A 23,329-nucleotide genomic window follows, 5' to 3' on the forward strand; every position below is an offset into this window, starting at 1 on the left:
GAATTAAACTCAGCATTGCTTCCTTAGTGTTGCTTTTAGCCTGCATCAATAGCAGCAGCATTACTGTTGAGAAAAAAAAAACAATGAGACTGGATGAGGCACTTAGTGCCATGGTCTAGTTGATTGGATAGGGCTGGGTGCTAGGTTGGACTGGATGATCTTGGAGGTCTCTTCCAACCTGGTTGATTCTATGATTCTATGACACACAAACCAAACACAGTTCTATGAAGAGATGAGAAATGCAGCATGACAGAATTTTTGTAGTTCCACGTGGGAGGAATTAAAAATCATTCTATAATAGCCACAGAAACATGTTACTATAAACTAAACTGAAAACACCAGCTAACCTTGCCCAAATTAAAGCAGTTTACTTACCACCTCCATTACTGGTTTGAGATACTGAATGCTGTGAGTTGTATTACATCAGTTAGTAACTGAAAGCATGGAAATACTGTCAGATATTACCATTGGAAGACATTAAGCTGACAAATACATTTTGGCAGAGTCTGTCATGAAAAAAAGTCAAAACTTTCTTCTTTAGAGTGGATATTTTATCTTTGTGGTTTGGGCAAGAATTCCTAGGAGAGAGAGGTGAAGGACTTTTGCCCTTTTATTAGCTCCAGATCAGCCACTTGTGATGGTGGCCACCACATCGTAACCAGTACTGTCTACTGCCAAAGAGAGATGTAACTTCTTACCCTCCCTCCCTCTCCTTCCCCAGAAGTAATTTTCAGGTTCAGTTTTCAATGCAGGTACTGATGTGAATAAAGTGAGTGAACAGACATTCTATGGATCATTTGCCATAGTTATGCCAAAGCAAGGAAACATCCCACTGCAGTTAAAAAAATAAAGGCAGGAACTTTGTTAAAAACTCCTACCTGTTTGCTGCATGGGTTCTATATTTCCAGAGCTGTATGTCTCTTTTTTGTTTGTTTTGTTTTGTTTTTCCAAATATTCTTAAGCTATTTGAAAACTCCTTACCTCCATGTGATGTATTTATTCCTAGTAGAGCTAAACTGGACAATAATAATGCTTTTGATTTCACAGTATCACAGTATCACAGTATCATCAGGGTTGGAAGAGACCTCACAGATCCTCAAGTCCAACCCTTTACCACAGAGCTCAAGGCTAGACCATGGCACCAAGTGCCACGTCCAATCCTGCCTTGAACAGCCCCAGGGACGGCAACTCCACCACCTCCCCGGGCAGCCCATTCCAGTGTCCAATGACTCTCTCAGTGAAGATTTCTTGCAGCAAAGGTCATATATTGGAAGATAGGAAGCACAGCAGTAACATCACAAATGACTGTAAATTGAGTACCCAGTTGTAATTTTCATTTCATTCTTTCCTGATAGATATTAGCTTGAAATTGATTATATTTTATGTGTACTACAGTGGAGTAAAGAGAGACTAAATAAGAAGCTCCCCGAAGTAAGCACACAACAGTTAGGTTATGGAACAAGTGATTGAAGTTGCAGGCTTCCATCAGCTAAGAGCATGCTAGGAAAGTAACAAATAAGTCTGGCTTTCTGTCTGTTTCTGATTATACCATTTATTCTCTACATGACTTTAAAAAAGTGATTTACAACATAGAGATTTGCTGAGAATTTTGGTGTGTGACACTTCCAGATCCCCAAAGTTTGGATGTAAGTACAAATTTGTTTGTCATTACCTGAACTGGCAATTAACTCAGGAGATACAAACACTAACTACAGAGAGAAGGGGGGGAAAGAAAAACAAAGCAAAAAAGCACAATTACCATTGGAGTGCAGTCTTGGTCAGAACAGACCTTCTCAGAGGTGTAGCTTGTTCATCTGTTTTTCAGTGTTCCAGTGTGTGGAAGAAGAGTGGTATCTCTTTTATGAGTCAAAAGCAGGAGCATGTTACTGGGTCAGGTTCCTGCAGTCCTCAGTACTGTGAACAACAACAACAACAACAAGAAAAAGGTATAGCCAAAACCTGCTTTCCACCTGCAGCCCTTACTTAGCAGACCAGCCATCACCAATGGCAGGCAGCCAAAGGCCATGTGAGCATAGAACTCTCTTTTCAATTAGGCATTTTACAACTGAAAAATGTTCATCTAACTGCATGGAATAGGCCAAGTGGTACAATTTGTATCAATAAATTCTAAAATACCTCAGATGCCTTTTATTGTAAGATACATCTATTATTTCCATCCGAAATCTACATCCTGCTCCAAACATCTCACATCTTATCCATTCTAAAGAAGCAGCAAAACCACATATTCATGTCCTGAGCAACACAGAGCATGGTCTGCAAAAGTTTTACCTACCCAACCCAGCACAATGAATGCTCAAAGCACCTGTCATGATGCTTCTGATGACCAGGAATTGGACTGCTTTCATGATGGTTTACCTGGCTTGGACTATTCTGCCCGAGGAGGATAACCTGACAACCCATTTAGGTGACTTGACTCCAGAAAAAGAACCTCTGCCATCTCTTCATGAAGGGTTGGACTTGATGATCTGTGAGGTCTCTTCCAACCCTGATGATACTGTGATACTGTGTCCCTGGGGCACTTCAAGGCAAGGTTGGACGTGGCACTTGGTGCCATAGTCTAGCCTTGAGCTCTGTGGTAAAGGGTTGGACTTGATCTCTGAGGTCTCTTCCAACCCTGATGGTACTGTGACACTGTGTGATACTGTGAATCCATTTAAGAAGAATATATAATGGGGAGTGAATGAAGGAGGTAGAGAAGTGAAAGGAAGTATCTGAGTAGCAGATGGCTCTCTTGTCCAGTGGCAAAGTACCTAATCAGTTCTTCAACTGCACTGCTCCACTTCTAGGATGTGGTTCAGTAGTGTTCTCATCTTTAGAGCCTGGCTGCTTCTCTTTTGTGAAGGGTAACTCTCAAATGTAGTGCACAGAAAGAAGTATCACAGTATCATCAGGGTTGGAAGAGACCTCACAGATCATCAAGTCCAACCCTTTACCACAGAGCTCAAGGCTAGACCATGGCACCAAGTGCCACGTCCAATCCTGCCTTGAACAGCTCCAGGGACGGCGACTCCACCACCTCCCCGGGCAGCCCATTCCAGTGTCCAATGACTCTCTCAGGGAAGAACTTTCCCCTGGTGCAGCCTGAGGCTGTGTCCTCTCGTTCTGGTGCTGGCCACCTGAGAGAAGAGAGCAACCTCTTCCTGGCCACAACCTCCCCTCAGGTAGTTGCAGACAGCAATAAGGTCACCCCTGAGCCTCCTCTTCTCCAGGCTAACCAATCCCAGCTCCCTCAGCCTCTCCTTGTAGGGCTGTGCTCAAGGCCTCTCCCCAGCCTCGTCGCCCTTCTCTGGACACGCTCAAGCATCTCAATGTCCCTCCTAAACTGGGGAGCCCAGAACTGAACACAGTACTCAAGGTGAGGTCTAACCAGTGCAGAGTACAGGGGCAGAATGACCTCCCTGCTCCTGCTGACCACACCATTCCTGATGCAGGCCAGGATGCCACTGGCTCTCTTGGCCACCTGGGCACACTGCTGGCTCATGTTCAGGTGGGTATCAATCAGCACCCCCAGATCCCTCTCTGTCTGGCTGCTCTCCAGTACATGCAAAGAACAACAAACAAACAACAAAACCCACAAACCACCAAACTAAAAAAAAAACCCAAATCCCAACCAAACCCAGTGACTCAAGTTCTGTGTTTAACCATGACCATGCTTAGTTATAGGCTGAGCATGATCTGGTTCCAATTGGTCTTTAATTCATACTTCAGGCTTAGTTTTAGCCCACATACAGCATCCTTGTCTGCATACAATTTCCCACCTTGTTTCATCTGGCAGTAATGTTTTTATTCGTGCTTTTATGCTATACCACTTAAACACCTGCTACATTCTGCTTTTGGAGTTGACCACAGTTCTCTGGCAGGTAAACTGATTTCCCCATCCAGGATAATTAGTAATCAATTGTTCCTGTTTCGGAATGAAAGGTGATAGGTAAATGTTAATGGTATTACAGGGACTATCTGTCACTCACTCTTGCCACATGGGAAGACATGCTTTCTTACAAGACATTTCATCTACAGAAAACACACTTTCTTACCTTGCTGATGACACATATTAGTGTACAAAGCAGAAAAAAAAATCCTTTATTATTAATTTTAAAATAACAAAACCACTATTCCTTCTTAAACCTGCCACCTGCTATAGATTTTAATCTATTTCAGTCCCATTATGGCAGTGCCTGCTGCAGTGAAACAGGGATTGAAAAGAATATGTCACCCAGGGAAAAATTTTCTTTACAGTGGAATCCACAGCATTAAAAAAAAAAGTTCTATCAGCATATGCCCTCTGATACATTTTCTTGAATGCTAAATGTTAGAAATGTACATAAACCCAAATCCTGAACACTTCTCAGTGTCCCATTAAGTTTCTAGCTTGGAAGCATTTACTAGGGCTGTCTGCCAGATACAAAGAGAGTGGATACACAGGAAGGACACAATTTTTATTACTTTTCCCTTTACAAAGTGATTGTAATCAAATGATGTGTAGCTGCTGGCACTTAAACAAACAGTGAAGCAGCCACTAGGGAGCATTCTTGTTGTGTTAAATCGTTTTGCCCCCTCTCCTTCTCTAGTTAGCCATGATCCCTTTTGTGGCAAATATAGCTGAAACTCCCCTGAGCTTTGATCTTGTTTGAGGATAATCCCCCCCTCCCCCCCTTATAAATGTTTTAAGTATTTAAAAAGCACCCTACAAAAGAACACCCTATAGAAAAATCAGGTATTGGCATGGATGTTGGCAGCTTTGCTGGAAGTGCCCTGTGATGATAATGAGTTCTCTTTTCCCATCCTCCCCTTTCAGCTCACTCTCTTGCAATTGGCAACATGCAATCTTTTTTTTAGCATATCTGAAACCTAACCACATATACTCAAAGGAGTCAGAGGATGGCATCTCTGAGACTACAATGAGTATTTGAAATCAGATTGCCTGTCATCACAGCAGAACATTTTGGGTAGGACAGAAAATTAAACTATAATTCTCTGCTGTGCCAGTGGCTGGTTGGTGAAGTATCTCACTCTCCTTTTCTGATCTGAGAACTGCTGAAAGCATCAGTGTGCAACCAAAACTCTAAAAAGCAAGCAAAGTAGTGCCTCCTTCCTCCTCCTAGACAATTAGCTAGAGGGGCAGCACCCATTACACAAGCTGGTTTTTTTTAAGTGGGAAGGACTTCAAAGAAGCTACATAAGAGAAATAAGGAAACCAAGTGGTGACCTCCTTTCTGTATGGCACAGCTGCCTCAGCTGCTGCTATTGCTCCAATGGGCTAAGCACATTCTCTGTCATCCTAGTCCCTTGCAAAAGCTTCTGTCCTCTGGTAAGCTCGCTCTTTTGTCTTCCCAGCACATCACCTCCCTCATACAAGCAGTGCCCTGCAACAACTGCTCTTCCTACTGGTGCTAGCCAGATGGCTTTTTATTAGCTGAACACCTTCACTGTGATTACTGTTATGAGCTCCCATTTCTCTTGCCAGGGTGGTAGCAGAGCTTGTGCTTTCTCTTTGTGGCAAGTGTGCACTTAGAACTTCAGTAGCTGGCAGTACATGCCAAGGAACTTATGGCCCTGAGAGCACTTCTCTCTACCAAGTATCCCATGTTGGAATCACAGTATCATCAGGGTTGGAAGAGACCTCACAGATCATCAAGTCCAACCCTTTACCACAGAGCTCAAGGCCAGACCATGGCACCAAGTGCCACGTCCAATCCTGCCTTGAACAGCTCCAGGGACGGCGACTCCACCACCTCCCCGGGCAGCCCATTCCAGTGTCCAATGACTCTCTCAGTGAAGAACTTTCTCCTCACCTCCAGCCTAAATCTCCCCTGGCGCAGCCTGAGGCTGTGTCCTCTCGTTCTGGTGCTGGCCACCTGAGAGAAGAGAGCAACCTCCTCCTGGCCACAACCACCCCTCAGGTGGTTGTAAACAGCAATAAGGTCACCCCTGAGCCTCCTCTTCTCCAGGCTAACCAATCCCATCTCCCTCAGCCTCTCCTCGTAGGGCTGTGCTCAAGGCCTCTCCCCAGCCTCGTCGCCCTTCTCTGGACACGCTCAAGCATCTCAATGTCCCTCCTAAACTGGGGGGCTCAGAACTGAACACAGTACTCAAGGTGTGGTCTAACCAGTGCAGAGTACAGGGGCAGAATGACCTCCCTGCTCCTGCTGACCACACCATTCCTCACAGCCTGTGAGTGAAGCATTTCTAGCCAAGCCACTTCTGTTCTGCAGATGCATCTCTATGGTCATCTTTGCTCTTCTGCCACCCTCACTACTGCACTGATCACAGCATATTTCCTTCAAGGGAGATAATAGCTTAACAGCCTTCAAGCTAAGGGAGATAAACGAGTCTACATCTGCTGAAAATGTGGCCCTTAGTCAAGGAAAGTGAATTATCACAGATTTTTCCTCATCTCCCAATGTCTCTTCTCACATGATGCAAATTATAAGCAGCAATGCAATGTAGGTCTTCCCCAGCACCTAAAAGCAAAATGAGTCTGCTTTTTTTTGTTAGTCACCCTTATTGTTGGTGACTGATTAAACATCACACTGCTTGGAACTAAATTAGTCTTTAAAACATATAAGCAATACATAGCCATGCCAAAATCATAAATACACAATCACTTAAAATACACTAGGACATCTATAAATTGCAGGAATAATACTGATCCCATGGTCTAGCCTTGAACTCTGTGGTAAAGGGTTGGACTTGATGATCTGTGAGGTCTCTTCCAACCCTGATGATACTGTGATCCCTAGGTAACTGTATAGATATATATTGCACCTCTGGAGATTGTGTATGGCCTCCAAACTCATGTCCAAACACCATTTATAATCACAGATGGACTTTTGATAATAATTAGGGTATAAGGGGAATGTCTATAAAGAAAAGCCCAAATTTGCTTGCTTTCTACATAACCAAAGTTTAGACCCACATAATATGCTATTAGTAATCTATACAATACTAGAAAGATCAAACCCCCCCCAAACAAACAAATACACTAATAAAAACATCCAACAAACACAAAACAAAACAAAACTTCAAAACTACGATCCAAGAGAGAGGATCTGGTATAATTTTCCATGTCCTTTCTGTTTTCATCTCTTTCAATTGCCTTCTTATGACACAAGAGCACTCACTGCTTTTCTGTATCTCATTTTATATACCCTCTATGTCTCACTTTTGCTGTACACTAGCACAAGTTTCATACCAGTAAGAGTTAATGCACTAAAAAATCCTTACTCCTGAGTTACACCAGCATCACCTTCCTATCCTCATTTTGCATCCTGTTGAAGGTTAAAAAGATGCAGACAAATAGAGACTTACTGCAATTTTCCATGCTGATGGTAAAAGAGAAGCAAAACATTGTTTTCATATGTGGGGGAAAAGTGTCCTAGAGGATACCTTTACACTGATGCTTCACTGTTCTTTTAGGAGCCCTTTGCCAATACCTTTCACTTCCTCAACTGCTCAGCTGAGTGCTATTAAAAATATATATATCTAGCTACAGCAAAGTGTGGTTTTGTGTTTAACAGCAATGGATATCAATTATCTCTTCCTCTATTCCAATTAATTTCAACTCTCTAATTGTTTTTCTTGATAAATTAGCTATTCTTTTCTCCACTTACACATTATCTCTCCAGCTAACCATTATTACATACTACTTTCTGCTTGCATAAAAGCTACTGTTTTGACTTCCTCTGTTGCTAATTACTTTTAAGCTCTCTCCTGCCAAGCATTTCTTCTCCAGTAGGATCCAGCTCAACACTCTATGTGAGCAACTGAGTGCCATAACCAAGATGAGACTGTGTTCTGCTCCTCAGAGAGATAAAATGCCTTCATAAATGTGTGGTTTGACCTCTGTGAGAAAGTTTGCTGAAAAATAAAGGCATGGGCTATGAATTACACACAAATTTATACATGAGATGGCTTGCCTCATCTGTACACTATGGCTTCCCAGTTGGTTTGGCAGCAGCCTAAAAAAGCAAAACGAGAAGAGCATCTGGACAGCTTTTCAGTATCATCAGTAAAAGCACTTCTCTACAGATGGAGGGCTCTGGGGGTCCATCTTGGCCGGGCTAATCTCAGCAACTGAGAGCTAGCTCATCCCACAACAATGAATTTTCCTTCCTGTAGTTTGGAGAAGGGTAAGATTGAGATCCTGCCCAAAGTCACCATGAGCTAACTCCTACAAAATTTAAAATCATGAACATCCACTGTCCCTTGTTTGGGTCTCTTGGATGGGAGCTTATCTGCATTAAAACAACTAAAAAAAATCCCACCAACAGACTGGGGGGGAACTGCTGTTCAGCACTTCTGAGATAAAGATAAATGTCAGGGATTCTGCCTTCCTTATGGGCTAACTTCTCCACATGACCACAGGCATGCCATGACTTTACTCTGTTGCTCTCTTGTACCCGAGTAAACCTCTCAGTGTCTGCATTTCCCAGTTGTATTTTGATACAATCCCTAGTAAACCCACTGTGCTCCTGCAAAACGTGAATGGTGCTATTAGCCTTTCTGTTGCTTCACCAAACGTGTCTGGACATTATGTGTTCACAGTTAGAGCCAGGACCACTCCTGAGGAAAGAGCAAACAAGAGGAGCCAAAGGCAAGTTCATATCATATACACTTTCCCAAGCTGATGACAAATGTGATAGGTTCTTAGAATAATGGTGTTTGTGTGTACTTGAAGCAGCTGCTAGAGATGAGCACCATACCCTTTTGGAAAAGGACTGGAGGAAACCAGCAGAACATTACACTGTAATTTCATGAGAGCTGATTGCCACATGTGGGTCTGGAAACACAGCAGACAAAATTATCAGAGAAAAACAATTGCCTTCACAGAGACGGTTTACTGCTTGAATTAGACCTGACTCTAGAGAGGGTAGGGCCTTTGCTCATCAATTGAATCAGCAATGGCAGAAGTGCAAAGTCCAAGTCAGGATGCAGCAAGCACAGTTCAAGCTGCACAGCTGTTCCAGATGGGGGCTTAAAGGGTAACCTATGGAAAATTACAGTACTGCAGACGTGCTCCGTGGGCTCCAAGTACACAGGGAGACCTTTGTTGCCACCATGCCTCTGTACAGGATATTGGAGAACGTGCTGGATGTCCTGCAAGAGAAACCCAATGCAAGCACTGCATGAAATTGGACATTTTGTGAGAGTATGTCCTGGTGCTCCAGATGAGCAGTAGGTAGGTGGTGGAGTCGCCGTCCCTGGAGCTGTTCAAGGCAAGATTGGACGTGGCACTTGGTGCCATGGTCTGGCCTTGAGCTCTGTGGTAAAGGGTTGGACTTGATGATCTATGAGCTCTCTTCCATCCTTGGTGATACTGTGATACTGTATGTGAAATAACTTGTACCAGAGGTTCCTGTTTTGAGTGCTGATAGAAATAGGCCTTGAGTCACCATGCACACAGCTATATACATTGTTAATGTTGCTGCTATAACAGGAGAGCCATGAGCCCTTCAACTGACATCGGTCACGATCCCTGCAGTCTCTGTGCTATCCACATCTGCATATCTGCAAAAACCTTGGAATTCTGCTAGTTACAGATCTGAGGTTATGCCTAGAGAGCTAGCTATGGCACTGAGCAATTCTGTTTGGTTACCTGCTTGTGCATATGGCTTTGGGTTCTGCAGCTTCTGAACTCAATGTGGGAATGGTTCAAAGCTGTACTGGGGAGGCTTAGACTAAACATTGCAAAGCATTTCTTCACCAAGAGGATGGCCAAACCCTCAAACAGGCTTCTCAGAGTGGAGGTTGATGCCCGAAGCTTCTCAGTGTTTAAGGGACATTTGGACATGCCCCTAACAACATGCTGTAACTGTTAGCTCAGAACTGGTCAGACAGTTGGTCTAGATGATCATTGTAGGTCTCTTCCAATTGAAATAATCCTATTCTAAACCACTTGAAAGCCAATTTTGAAAGAGTAGTCAAAACACCTGTGTTATGTACAGTTTGGCTGCAAATGGTGCAGGAATATAGGATTGATACATTATCTACCCCTGCTTCAGAAGCAGACACTGGTCTATGATTGTGCATGTTTAAATACCTACATAATGGTACAGAAAACATGTATTGCATAAAAAATACAGAATTAATGTTTGGGGACCCTAAATTTAAGTACCTTACAGACCACTGCTCTTTGATCAACCAGCAATAACTCTGTTAGGTGGAAATTTGGATTGTCTGGTGATCAGCAAACTGACCTGTAAGGAAGGAACAGAAAGCATGATGACTTCCCTCATTTGTCCTACCACTTCCTAGAGGCTTGGAGGGATAATGGCTTGGTATCCTCAGTTGCACAATTACCAATATGCAAAGCTGCAGGAGGGTGATTTAGTAGATGAGTGACAAATCCCAACTGCTCACCCCAAGTGGTATTTGTCCTAAGGATACCAGCACAACCAGAATTCAGAATGAAAATTTCTTACATGTGATAAGAAGTGACTGACTTACCATTCCTAAATGCTTAAGCAGTACATGTCTTAAAGCAGCTACTAACAACTATGGCCTTTGCAGTTCCATGGCACAAGGATTGAAGTGCCCCCCACACAAAGGAGTGTCCCCTGCTCTGCACAACAGGCACAAGGCTTGTTAGAGACGATCCTGAGGAATAAGGCTTGCCCTTGCTTCTGAGGAGGCCTGTTGCCCCTGGAAGCCAGGGAAGGAAGTGATGCTTCTAATACTTTTATTTGGCTGTCCTGAGACATAACAGTATGCGAGGAATCATGTGCTGCTCTGCTTATGGGCAGAGCAAAACACAGGCTGCCTTTTCTCAAAGCTTTGCAGTGTCAGGTCTGTTCTGCTCAGAGGGGACGGCGAAGCTCTAAACCCCCCCAAGGACTAAAGCAGGACTCTTCACACGAATAACAGGAGCAAGGCACTTACAGAAGCAGCATTTTGACAGGTTCTGTAGTCTGGCACAAGGTCAGTCATCTGTGTCACCACGTGAATCAAAGAGAGTTTTTAATCATTTGCTCCCATGTGTGGATGCCTGGGAAATGGAACAAAGACGCAGAGCTGTACAATTAGCTGAGGAAAGGACATAATGAGAGCTTAGCTGCATCTAAATGAGATCTTAGTTGTATTTCAAAACATTACCGCGTTCAGAGCACTCGGCGGAGCTCCTCCAGATGTTACTGAGGTCTTGCTCCAGCAGATGTCCCTGTGATACAGGGTACCCCCGCACAGGACCAGGCGTCTGTCTTCTCAGAGACAGGCGGCCCCCGAGTGCTGGGCAGCATTCTCATTTGTCAGCCCCAGAGGTATCGCAGAGCTGGGAGCAGACAGAGCCGGTTTCAGCTTATAAAGTCTGCTTTCGGCAACTATCTCCAGGCTTGGAATAAGAAGAGCTCTTCACACTGCTCTCTCTCTGTACAACCTAATAGTAATAATTAACGAAGCCAAGATAACAGAATGAGCTGGAACGATGGCATCTGCAGGATGTTTATGGTCAGTAGGGTAAGATATGATCCCTGCCTCCTGTTTGGTAAGGACTGCTGCTCAGGCAGGACCAGGCTGCTCTAAGTCCAAGGAGCTGTTCTGTGCAGCGCCTCTGTGCCTCACCCAACTGCAGAGGGATTACAAGATCCCGAATCTATTGCATTACCTCAAGATGTCCAATTTGAAGTCCTTCTAAATAAGACTAAACTGTGTTTTCTTAATCCATAGCTTGTGCATGTACCCTGCTGTGTATGTGTCTGCTTATTTTTGGAAGAATCTGCCTCTGTTTTGGCTGTGCTATACATTACATGCATTTTATCAGCAGAGCAGCAGGAAATAGAGCTCCTGAGGGGTCTATATAGCCATGGTCAGGCTGCAAACAGGATTAGGCAGGCTGGGTGGCTCTTCTTGGCCTCTGTTTCCTGATATGTCAATTAAGAATAGCAAGACTTGCCTTCCTGCAGGCCAGAAGGTATGATCTGGGCAGGGACAGTGCATGAAGTAGGCTGAGATTGATGGTGCCTTTGTAACTGCTGGCTGCCAGCACTGACTGGGAATGCTGCCTCAGCAAGTGTAAGCAATGGTGTGTGAGCCATAATGGGCCAAGTTCTGGCAGCATACAATTTGCTCTGAGTGCCTCAGATATAAGGAACTACAAAAGTAGTAAGCAGCCTGTTCTGTCTGGTGTTGCTGAAGGGATCTCACCTACAGATGCCAGAAAAGCAAGACAAGCAAAAGCAACCTTGAGCATGAAGCTAAATGTAAGGTTAAATGCAAATCACCCCATCCTTACCAATGCAAATCACCCCATCCTTACCAATGCAAATCACTCCATCCTTACCAAGCTCTTGGGCCTCAGCTGCTGTTATAGGCCTAAGGATGGTGATGTCAACCAGCTGGAGTATTGGTCCACAGTAGTGCAAAGAACAAGGGAAAATCATGGAAAGAAGGAATTTAACCTAGCAGTTTTGGTTTGGGCTTTTTTTTTTTTTTCCCAATTAAGGAAAAGAAACTCATCTATCCACAACTGGATGTTGACCAACTTTACCATGCAGATTTTAAACAAATTGACCATTACTGAAAGCTGGCTATACTCAAAAGATTCCCCCTTGCCCTGTGTCAATGGTTTATAGAGCAAACCTAATTAAAATTATTTTACTCTCAAAGGAAGCAAAATAAAAATGTTCTTACTAAATTGGAGAGGAGTACAGAAAAGTGTATTCAAAAATGTACAGCTTAAAAAAAAATGGAATAGATGAATCCTTAACACCTGATACAGATAGAGAATTTCCCCCAGTTAAGCTAAACCATAAAACACCAGTGCTTGTTTTCTCCCTCCCTCACCCATTGTCTCCCATCAAGCCCAAAAAGGCCATGATTGTGCAGCAAGAAATTCACTGAGGCCTTGAAGGCTGCAGACAGGTTACTTCCCCATTATTTACCCAGATCAGACTCCCGGAGAGTGTGATGGTTTGGGTGTTCCCTGCCCCCCTGACTTTGGAAATCACCCAGACTAGACTCAGCCGGCTCTGGAAATTGAATGCAGCTTACATTTACAGCTCAGCTCAATATACAAGCAGATATTTACAGTCTATACAGTTATAGACAGAAATAAACAAGGTAAAAGGTAATGCAGAAACACAACAGCCCTCCCAGAAACCTGAGTCCCCAGGAGGGGCTCCCAACTGCCCTTCCACCTTCTCCCACCCCTCTCAACCTTACCCCAGTCCCAAGGAAGAATGGAGGTTCGGCCAGAGGGTTAGGAAGCAGAGTGGATTAGTCAGAGAAATGGAGGGTGAGGTTAGAGAGAGATGCAGCTCAGAGCTCCCCAGCAGGAGCAGTAGTGCCTTATCTATGTTTTGATTTTTATTCTTATACATCTCAGCAAGCCTATGAGTGAAGTAGACATCACCACTGTTTCCCTTTCACAGCCTGTAATCTGATTCTTCTCACCAAAACATTCTAGCTAGCTTCAGACTAGCACAGAGAGTCATAGGAAGAGAGAGAAAAGAGAGATTTGTCTTTACTGCCCACTTATAAAGTGATATCAGGATTACAAAATTGAGTAATGGAATTACAATTTCTGGGGTCCAGTTCCTGGACCTTTCTAATCCTCTTGGAGAATTCTATGGCTTTCTTAATGGGGACCTGGGTCAAACCACCACACCCTGCCTTTCCTTCCCCTTTTGGACTGATACAAAAAAGTTTAACTTATTCATGTGAGTAGAATAATTTGAAGGTTCAAGGATAACTTTGCTGTAATTAGAGGGGTCCTGTGTTTGCCACAAAGCCTGGTGCCATGTGACTTGATGCCATCAGAAAATTGTTTACTTGTCTAAACTGCCATGCAGTATTCTCTATGTACTGTGATAAACATATCTCAGGCACTTCATAGCCACTGTCAAAATTCAGCAATCATCAGCTCCTGCTTGATTGGTATTCAAGACCTGTTACCATTCCCCCAGCCTCTGATGCTGGATACGATCTGCCATTTAGCCACCGCAGTGAAGCATGTTTCTCAAGCCATTACAGCAAGATCTCAAGGCAAAGAGAAAGTTGGCTCATGAATACTAACATAACTCTCTGTCATATTGACCTGTCTGTGTTCCTGTAACCTAAGATGAGAAAAAAATACCTTATCTTCCAGGCATCTATTCACCATGTCACGTTTTCTTTTTGAAAGCTTTTCAAGGTAAGACATCCAATTTACTGCCATTTCCTTCGCTGCAAGCTGATAAGAAGTGATAAAATTACCAGGCACAAAGACTCTCATGAAATATTCCTATTTCTCAGCACACACAGGAGTTATGCAAGGCCAAACAATTCTTAGCAAAAGTGTCACATCCTGGTGGACATCACAGTGCTTTAGGAGGCTAGGAAACCAAGCTGGGGGCAGATGTGACTGAGTTGGAAGGCAGAAGGGCTCTGCAGCGGGACCTTGACCGCCTGGGCAGATGGGCGGAGTCCAATGGGATGGGGTTCAATAGCTCCAAGTGCAGGGTGCTGCACTTTGGCCACAGCAACCCCATGCAGAGATACAGGCTGGGGTCGGAGTGGCTGGAGAGCAGCCAGACAGAGAGGGATCTGGGGGTGCTGATTGATACCCACCTGAACATGAGCCAGCAGTGTGCCCAGGTGGCCAAGAGAGCCAGTGGCATCCTGGCCTGCATCGGGAATAGTGTGGTCAGCAGGAGCAGGGAGGTCATTCTGCCCCTGTAGTCTGCACTGGTTAGACCACACCTTGAGTCCTGTGTTCAGTTCTGGGCCTCCCAGTTTAGGAGGGACATTGAGATGCTTGAGCGTGTCCAGAGAAGGGCGACGAGGCTGGGGAGAGGCCTTGAGCACAGCCCTATGAAGAGAGGCTGAGGGAGCTGGGATTGTTTAGCCTGGAGAAGAGGAGGCTCAGGGGTGACCTTATTGCTGTCTACAACTACCTGAGGGGTGGTTGTGGCCAGGAAGAGGTTGCTCTCTTCTCTCAGGTGGCCAGCACCAGAACGAGAGGACACAGCCTCAGGCTGTGCCAGGGGAGATTTAGGCTTGAGGTGAGGAGAAAGTTCTTCCCTGAGAGAGTCATTGGACACTGGAATGGGCTGCCCGGGGAGGTGGTGGAGTCGCCGTCCCTGGAGCTGTTCAAGGCAGGATTGGACGTGGCACTTGGTGCCATGGTCTAGCCTTGAGCTCTGTGGTAAAGGGTTGGACTTGATGATCTGTGACGTCTCTTCCAACCCTGATGATACTGGGATACTGTGAAACAAGGTAAGCTGTATTTGATCAAACAACCATACCTCATGCAAGTAAAGGCTCTACAGGAATCTGGTCAAAGCCACCTGCATCTGATTCATAATGTTCTGGCAGTGGAAATTTAGGTAGATAGAATATTTTTTTTTGTTCAAAGACATCAAAGCAATTGGCAAAGCACCAGCTGTCACAGTAGTTCCAAGAAAAATGCCTTCTCTCCACCTTAACGCAGGGGAGAGCTGTAGTAATGAAAGGTTCAAGTAATCAAATAGTGAGTAAGGCACGAGGCTGGCATCTGGAATCTATACTCTTCTGCCCTCTAAAGCAGTCATTGTTTTTGCACTCAGTTTTGAATAGAGTAACTCCTTTTACGCCTGGGGACTCCGACAAAGCCTGTTCTTACTGTGTCTATTTACTTTCGCTACTCAGAAGCTGGGAACGTTTGAGTATCCTGCAAAAAATAATTTGGAAGGCAAGACATTTTCCTCTCATTTGCAGTGTGCGCAGGTACTGAGTGGAGATAGACACATTTTAGATGAGCTGTTGAATTTTGAGTTTCTTACACAAGCATTGGGTCAAATGATGGATATTTGCTTCAAGTTAGTTATCAAGTTGTGCCAGGGTAGGTATAGGCTGGATATTAGGAAGAAGTTCTTCACAGAGAGAGTGATTTCCCATTGGAATGGGCTGCCCAGGGAGGTGGTGGAGGCACCGTCCCTGGGGGTCTTCAAGAAAAGCCTGGATGAGGCACTTAGTGCCATGGTCTAGTTGATTGGTTAGGGCTGGGTGCTAGGTTGGACTGGCTGATCTTGGAGGTCTCTTCCAACCTGGTTGATTCTATGATTCTATATTCAAAGGCCTATCATTCTGAAGCCTTGGATACCTGCACTTCTCCTACGGTACTCACAGCACAAAGCCTGGACTCTGTGTTGTGAAGCTGACCGCAATATTTCAACGCATACATGGGTCTCAGTCCAGACTTAACTGGCTCAACAGCTGAGTCAGACTACCCTAGAGTGCCATCTCAAACAAATCACATGATTTCCCATTGGCCATGGAGGTGAATTTGGTGACCCCAAATCTCAGCATGCCTACAAAAGGTTGCAGGTGGAAGTTGGCAGAACAATGTAGGACACACCTCGAGTATTGTGTTCAATTCTGGGCCCCCCAGTTTAAAAGGGACGTTGAGATGCTTGAGTGTGTCCAGAGAAGGGCGATGAGGCTGGGGAGAGGCCTTGAGCACAGCCCTACGAGGAGAGGCTGAGGGAGCTGGGATTGGTTAGCCTGGAGAAGAGGAGGCTCAGGGGTGACCTTATTGCTGTCTACAACTACCTGAGGGGTGGTTGTGGCCAGGGGGAGGTTGCTCTCTTCTCTCAGGTGGCCAGCACCAGAACAAGAGGACACAGCCTCAGGCTGTGCCAGGGGAGATTTAGGCTGGAGGTGAGGAGAAAGTTCTTCCCTGAGAGAGTCATTGGACACTGGAATGGGCTGCCCGGGGAGGTGGTGGAGTCGCCGTCCCTGGAGCTGTTCAAGGCAGGATTGGACGTGGCACTTGGTGCCATGGTCTAGCCTTGAGCTCTGTGGTAAAGGGTTGGACTTGATGATCTGTGAGGTCTCTTCCAACCCTGATGACACTGTGATACTGTGATCTCCAGTGATGGCAATTGGTCTGGATGGAGCTGGTGCTGGACCAGTCCAAGATCACAGTCCTGGGCTCATCAGACTTTATGAACCTTTCAGCTCTGGTTTAATGATAAAGTCATACTGATTAGGTGTTCTGTATGAACCCAAATTGTAAGGTGTTTTTACTGCAGGCACTATTATTTATATGGTTTTGTTGCTGAAGTTGCATGGAAGGCACAGGCAAAAATTAAATACTTTGGCAATGTTAGTAAAATGATTTTCCCACAACTGATCAGGAATTGATATCAGTATTCCTGAAGACACTCAGCATAACTTATTTTATGCATACCATTTTCAATCAGCTTAGTTAAGATGAAAGACAAGTTTTACACTGAACCCAACTTTGTATATGGCTTCTGGCAAAATCTGCTTGCTCTACTTACAAAGGTTAACCCAGGTTTGAACACTTCTGAGCAGTTTGATTAGCAGTACAAGGAAAAAGAACAGCTACAAAATCTGAATGCTGGCTCCTTATTCAAGTCCATCCTAATTCATAGGCAACACATGATGTAACCTCACACTGAAACACATGGTAAAGGCTAAATAAATTTTGGAACTTATTAAAGTTGGGGGAAAAAATCAGTTAGAAAAGTACAATATTTTCAAAAGGGACAAGATTTGCCTTAGGTTGTGTAAGAGGCTGCTTTCCTGGGTGAGCCTGGTATGGCTTTCTGAAGGCATCCTCCTGTTTCCAGGCAACTAGGGCTGCATTCTCACCTCTTAAATAGTAACCATCACTGCACTTTGCTTATTCACTCACCAGTAAATGGAGGAAGGTTTCCATTCCTTCGATGGCTAATGTACTTTATAGTTCAGGAAACAGCTCTAGGTTTGCTAGGTTCTACTTAGAAAAGGTTCTAAATGAAAAGGAGACAGACATCCAGGAGCTGAAGATCGTAGGAGGATAATAGAGTCCTGACTGCTTTGGGTATGTAACCTGGGAAAACATTTTCAGGGATTTTTTTTTCCCAATGAAGAAAAATCCACGACCAGGTACTTGGCTTGGCTGGAAAGCTTTCAAGTGTTTGCTCAGACCATTTCAGGAAGAAAGTCTCCTGGAAAAAGACCAAACAACCAACAGAAAAACAACAACAACAACAACAAAAAGAAGAAAAAAACAACAAAAAATCCCACCAAAAACATTAAAAAAATCAAACCAACAACCTTCAAAACGAAGGGATTTGATTGGGTGTCTCTAAAATTTGAAAGCATTTCTTGCTTTGCAGGTAACAGAAATTTTAGTTTAAATTTGGCAATCATTGCATGTGAAGAAAATCTTCAGCTCTTTCTGAAAGGTTCATATACATTATTTAATATCTGTTTAAAGCCAGCAAAATGAGAGTCAGTTTGGATCCTACACAAATCCCTATCAATTCACCATGTTGTGAAAGAATCTTTTAGAATCATAGAATCAACCAGGTCGGGAGAGACTTCCAAGATGATCCAGTCCAACCTTTCAGTTTTAAGCAATTAATTTTTGTATTCTTCTCATAACAACACCGTTACCTTGTACAAACTATGATAATCTGAAGAAAGTACCACCATCATTTTGTGGGAAAGGAGGAAGGGGACCAGCTATATTAGGATGTCTAGATGATATATTTAGGTGATCTATTTATGCATTTTCAGTTTTGCAGTAGATCAGTTTAGTAACTAGTGATAGAGCAAGAGGAAACAGCTTGAAATTGTGCCAGGGGAAGGTTAGATTGGATATTAGGAAAAAAATTCTATACTGAAAGAGTGGCCAGGTATTGGAACAGGTTGCCCAGGCAGGTGGTGGAGTCACTATCTCTGGAGGTGGTCAAAAAACCTGCAGACATGGCACTCTGGGACATGGTTTAATGGCCATGGTGGTGTTAGGTCAATGGTAGGATTTGATGACCTCAGAGGTCCTTTCCAACCAAAATAATTATATGGTTCTAAGTGACTTTATTACAGCCCAGCATTATGAGTGACTAGAATAGAGACCCAGTCTCTTGAGTACCCTTTTGCTGCCTTATGGTATGTTCTGCACAAAAGTTGCTTGGCTTAGAAATCATCTGTCCTTTTTTATCATGATGCACAAATACTTCCATTTTAATTGCAATTTTAAACATTTCAGACTTAAAAGTAAACAGCGTAGGTGGGACTAGCTTCTTATAATCACAGTTTCTTTTCTTATGGGATCATTTTTGTTGGAAGAGCCCAACCATCAACCCAGCACCTCCAGTTCACCGCTAAACCATGTTCCCCAGCATCACTTCACCATGGCCTAGAAAGCCCTCCATAATTCTTTACAACATTAACAATTCTTTATGTCGTTAAGTAAACTGGGGTTTTCTGGGAAAATAATGGAGTATAACCCTCTTGGTAGTTTTCTAACCATGAAATGCTTGAAAGCCACAAAACAACAACAAAAACCAAATCAAACAAACAAAAAAACCCACCAAAACCAAAACCACAGTATCATAGGATTACCAAGGTTGGAAGAGACCTCATAGATCATCAAGTCCAGCCCTTTACCACAGAGCTCAAGGCTAGACCATAGCACCAAGTGCCACGTCCAATCCTGCCTTGAACAGCTCCAGGGACGGCGACTCCACCACCTCCCCGGGCAGCCCATTCCAGTGTCCAATGACTCTCTCAGTGAAGAACTTTCTCCTCACCTCCAGCCTAAATTTCCCCTGGTGCAGCCTGAGGCTGTGTCCTCTCATTCTGGTGCTGGCCACCTGAGAGAAGAGAGCAACCTCCTCCTGGCCACAACCTCCCCTCAGGTAGTTGTAGACAGCAATAAGGTCTCCCCTGAGCCTCCTCTTCTCCAGGCTAACCAATCCCAGCTCCCTCAGCCTCTCCTCATAGGGCTGTGCTCAAGGCCTCTCCCCAGCCTCGTCGCCCTTCTCTGGACACGCTCAAGCATCTCAATGTCCCTCCTAAACTGGGGGGCCCAGAACTGAACACAATACTCAAGGTGTGGTCTAACCAGTGCAGAGTACAGGGGCAGAATGACCTCCCTGCTCCTGCTGACCACACCATTCCTGATGCAGGCCAGGATGCCACTGGCTCTCTTGGCCACCTGGGCACACTGCTGGCTCATGTTCAGGTGGGTATCAATCAGCACCCCCAGATCCCTCTCTGTCTGGCTGCTCTCCAGCCACTCCGACCCCAGCCTGTATCTCTGCATGGGGTTGCTGTGGCCAAAGTGCAGCACCCTGCACTTGGAGCTATTGAACGCCATCCCCTTGGACTCTGCCCATCTGTCCAGGTGGTCAAAGTCCCGCTGCAGAGCCCTTCTGCCCTCCAACTCAGTCACATCTGCCCCCAGCTTGGTGTCATCTGCAAACTTGCTGATGACACCCAAACAAGAAAAAAAAACAACAAAAAACAACCAAAAAACCAAAACAAAACCCCCCCAAAACCTTAAGGTAGCCAAATACATTTCAGTTCTGTGTCTTAATTGGCTCTACTCCTTGCTCTCAAGCAATAAAGATTCCAAACAATTTAGGACAGCACTTAGACTACTGCTTGCTGATAGGAGTTTTCCACAGGCTTTAAACCCGTGAAAAAGTGCAAATGAGCTAACAAAGAATAAATGCAGAAACAATTTATCATCCGGGGTTGTCAGAGTATTCCTACTGCAGTAGAAGTACATTCATGGCTTATACCTTGTTAAATATCTGAAGTGGAAACATAACCTCAAACAAGGAGCTGCAAGCCCTGAGACAGCAATCATTTGCTGAAGAGGTTTACAGGAGGAAAAGACATTTTGTCTTTAACACGAAGATCCAGTGAAGTATTTTTATGGGGACACCTCTGCTTGATAATTATCATGTTGTGAATTGCACATGCCTACATGAAAAATAAGATAGAAGCTGATTTTAGAGTTCTCAATCAAGCATGCAGTCAGTTGTAAATCTTGATGGGCAACTCCAGTTATTCTATTTTTAAAATATTTTGATTGATCTTCCTATTCTAAAGAACTAAACTGTAAATCACTTCCCCTGTCTTAAAGCTTTTTCTTTTAATCAGTATGAAAAAAATGAGCTCTACTCCACTCTGGTGAGACCCCACCTGGAGTACTGCATCCAGCTCTAGAGCCTCTATTACAAGAGGGATGTGGAGATGCTGGAGTGTGTCCAGAGAAGGGCCACGAGGATGCTCAAAGGGCTGGAGCAGCCCTGCTGTGAGGACAGACTGAAAGAGTTGGGGCTGTGCAGTCTGGAGGAGGCTCTGAGGTGACCTTCTTGTGGCCTTCCAGTATCTGAAGGGGGCCTACAAAAAAGCTGGGGAGGGACTTTTTAGGCTCTCAGGGAGTGACAGGACTAGGGGGAATGGAGCAAAGCTGGAGGTGGGGAGGTTCAGACAGGACATGGCACTTGGTGCCATGGTCTAGCCTTGAGCTCTGTGGTAAAGGGTTGGACTTAATGATCTGTGAGGTCTCTTCCAAACCTGATGATACTGTGATACTGATACTGTGATACTGAGGAGAAAAATCACCAAGTAAAACTAAGTTCTCCCTGTTGCTGGAATTTTCTGTCTGGAGAAAGCACTCTGCCTTGTCCAATTGCTCAATATGGATCTTCTTCTGAATGTTCCTTCTCCACTGCTGTTCGTTTATATTCTTTCTGACTATCTTATCTATCACAATAATAGCTGACAGCCCTGGTCAACAAGGCATACAGAGTGGATAGGCTGGATATTAGGAAGAAGTTCTTCACAGAGAGAGTGATTGGCATTAGAATGGGCTGCCCAGGGAGGTGGTGGAGGCACCGTCCCTGGGGATCTTCAAGCAAAGCTTGGATGAGGCACTTAGTGCCATGGTCTAGTTGATTGGTTAGGGCTGGGTGCTAGGTTGGACTGGATGATCTTGGAGGTCTCTTCCAACCTGCTTGATTCTATGATTCTATGGGGGCCTCTTGTGGCCAACAAACATGCACAAGCCTGTCACCCATAAAACAGCCCCCTGTGGTCCCAACCAACCTGGTAGAATCAGTCATGTCCACTGTATTAGTTACGTGACTGCTGTACGTTAAGGGGAATACATGCAATGAACACTGACTCCACTCGCAGGCAAGGAAAATATGTGACAGAAAGTGGGTTTCTGCTCATTATTGAACCTCATTTGGCATTACATTTTCTCTGTGAAAACCATGTTGTGAAGAGAGGTCTTATAGGCCTTGCCCACAGGCATGGTAGGAGATGCTGTCACCTCTCCAATGTAAAAAAAGGCTGGTGCTCCTCAGATGGGTGAACAGAGAGGTGCTCACCTCAGCCTCCTGTGGGCTCTCCTCACTGCACACATTTTAAAGGGAAAGCCAAGAAGGAGCTCTGAGGCAGAAGCTATGAATAATGATGGCAGTGATGTTTGGGGCATTCCTTTCTCGATATCAGTGATGCTTCCCTGCAGGTTATCTCAGGTGCCTGTTTCAGATGTTATTAGCAGCTGTTTAACCCTTCCTAGGCTTTGCACAGGCCACACAGGTGGCTGTCTGCCAGGCAAAGACTGGATGGTCTTGGAGGTCTCTTCCAACCTGGTTGATTCTATGATTCTATCCAATTCAGATGGAGTGTCTGCCACCATTCACTGGCACAGCTTCTGGCCTTTGCTAATTTGTTGTTCTGGCTGATACAACAAAGGAGTTGGTTGCATGAGAAGGGTAAAGATTACTGCCAGGACATCCTTAATGCTAGCGTCTGCATGGAAGTTTTGCCTGTCATTCTGCAATCAGATGCTTACTGGAAGGACAAAGAGGCATTTAGCCTCTTGCTCCCTCTTCTGTGGTACACACTGTCTCGGTGCAGTGCAGTGCCTCTTGTGATGGGGATCAGAGCTAAAAACATACAGAAATTGCTGGGCTTTCCCTTGTCCCAAGGGGACATTCTCAGCTATCTGCTGTGGTAATGGGGTGGTCCCAACTTTGCTCCCCTGGGGGTTTCCATGGCTTTAGCTCACTACAGGATGACAGCTGTGTGCTCTGTACTTTTTAGCAAGTCCAAGAGGCAAAGAAAAGGTTAAGTATTCTGTTCATTTCTAGCTGTCTATCATTAGAAAGTCCATCCCTGTCCTAAATTTTCTAGGGACATTTGAAGAAATCACAGAAAGGCTATGAAATAAAAAAAAAAAAGAATGACTAAAACCAGTTTTTATGCAATTTTGAGATTTTCACTTAGGCTATTTCAATTTGTAAAACTTAAATTTTTGAAGAAGTAACAATAACCCCACAGTCCCTTTTCACCATGTCAGCTGAATGCTAGGCAGATGTTAGGCATTCTATCCTTTCTGGCTTTTTACTTTGTCTGGTGTATTCCAAACTATGAAACCTCAAAGACACAAAGCATTATAAAAGTAAACAGCACTACTAGTGAACTGTCAGTCTCAAGAAGAACATTTGCCTCATTTAACTGTAGAATGTCCAAAATCAACCAAATGCATTTTTACAAAGAGCAGGAACTTCTCTGTTAATGAAAAGGGATGTGA

At 44.4% G+C, this 23,329-nt stretch overlaps 1 long non-coding RNA gene across 2 annotated transcripts; it reads right to left on the reverse strand.

Moving 5' to 3' along the window:
• Nucleotides 1-1,245: 1,245 nt before the first annotated feature.
• On the reverse strand, nt 1,246-12,371 carry LOC135176567 (uncharacterized). Of its 2 annotated transcripts, none has more exons than XR_010302730.1 (3): nt 12,296-12,371; nt 10,900-11,005; nt 1,246-1,914 (listed from the first exon to the last, which is right to left on the reverse strand). It is a non-coding gene; the product is annotated as an uncharacterized LOC135176567 (long non-coding RNA). The 2 variants fall into 2 exon arrangements; XR_010302731.1 differs by having other exon boundaries at nt 12,272-12,365.
• Between the last annotated feature and the right edge of the window lie 10,958 nt (nt 12,372-23,329).

Source organism: Pogoniulus pusillus, chromosome 6, assembly GCF_015220805.1.
Source record: "Pogoniulus pusillus isolate bPogPus1 chromosome 6, bPogPus1.pri, whole genome shotgun sequence".
Lineage (NCBI taxonomy): Eukaryota > Metazoa > Chordata > Aves > Piciformes > Lybiidae > Pogoniulus > Pogoniulus pusillus.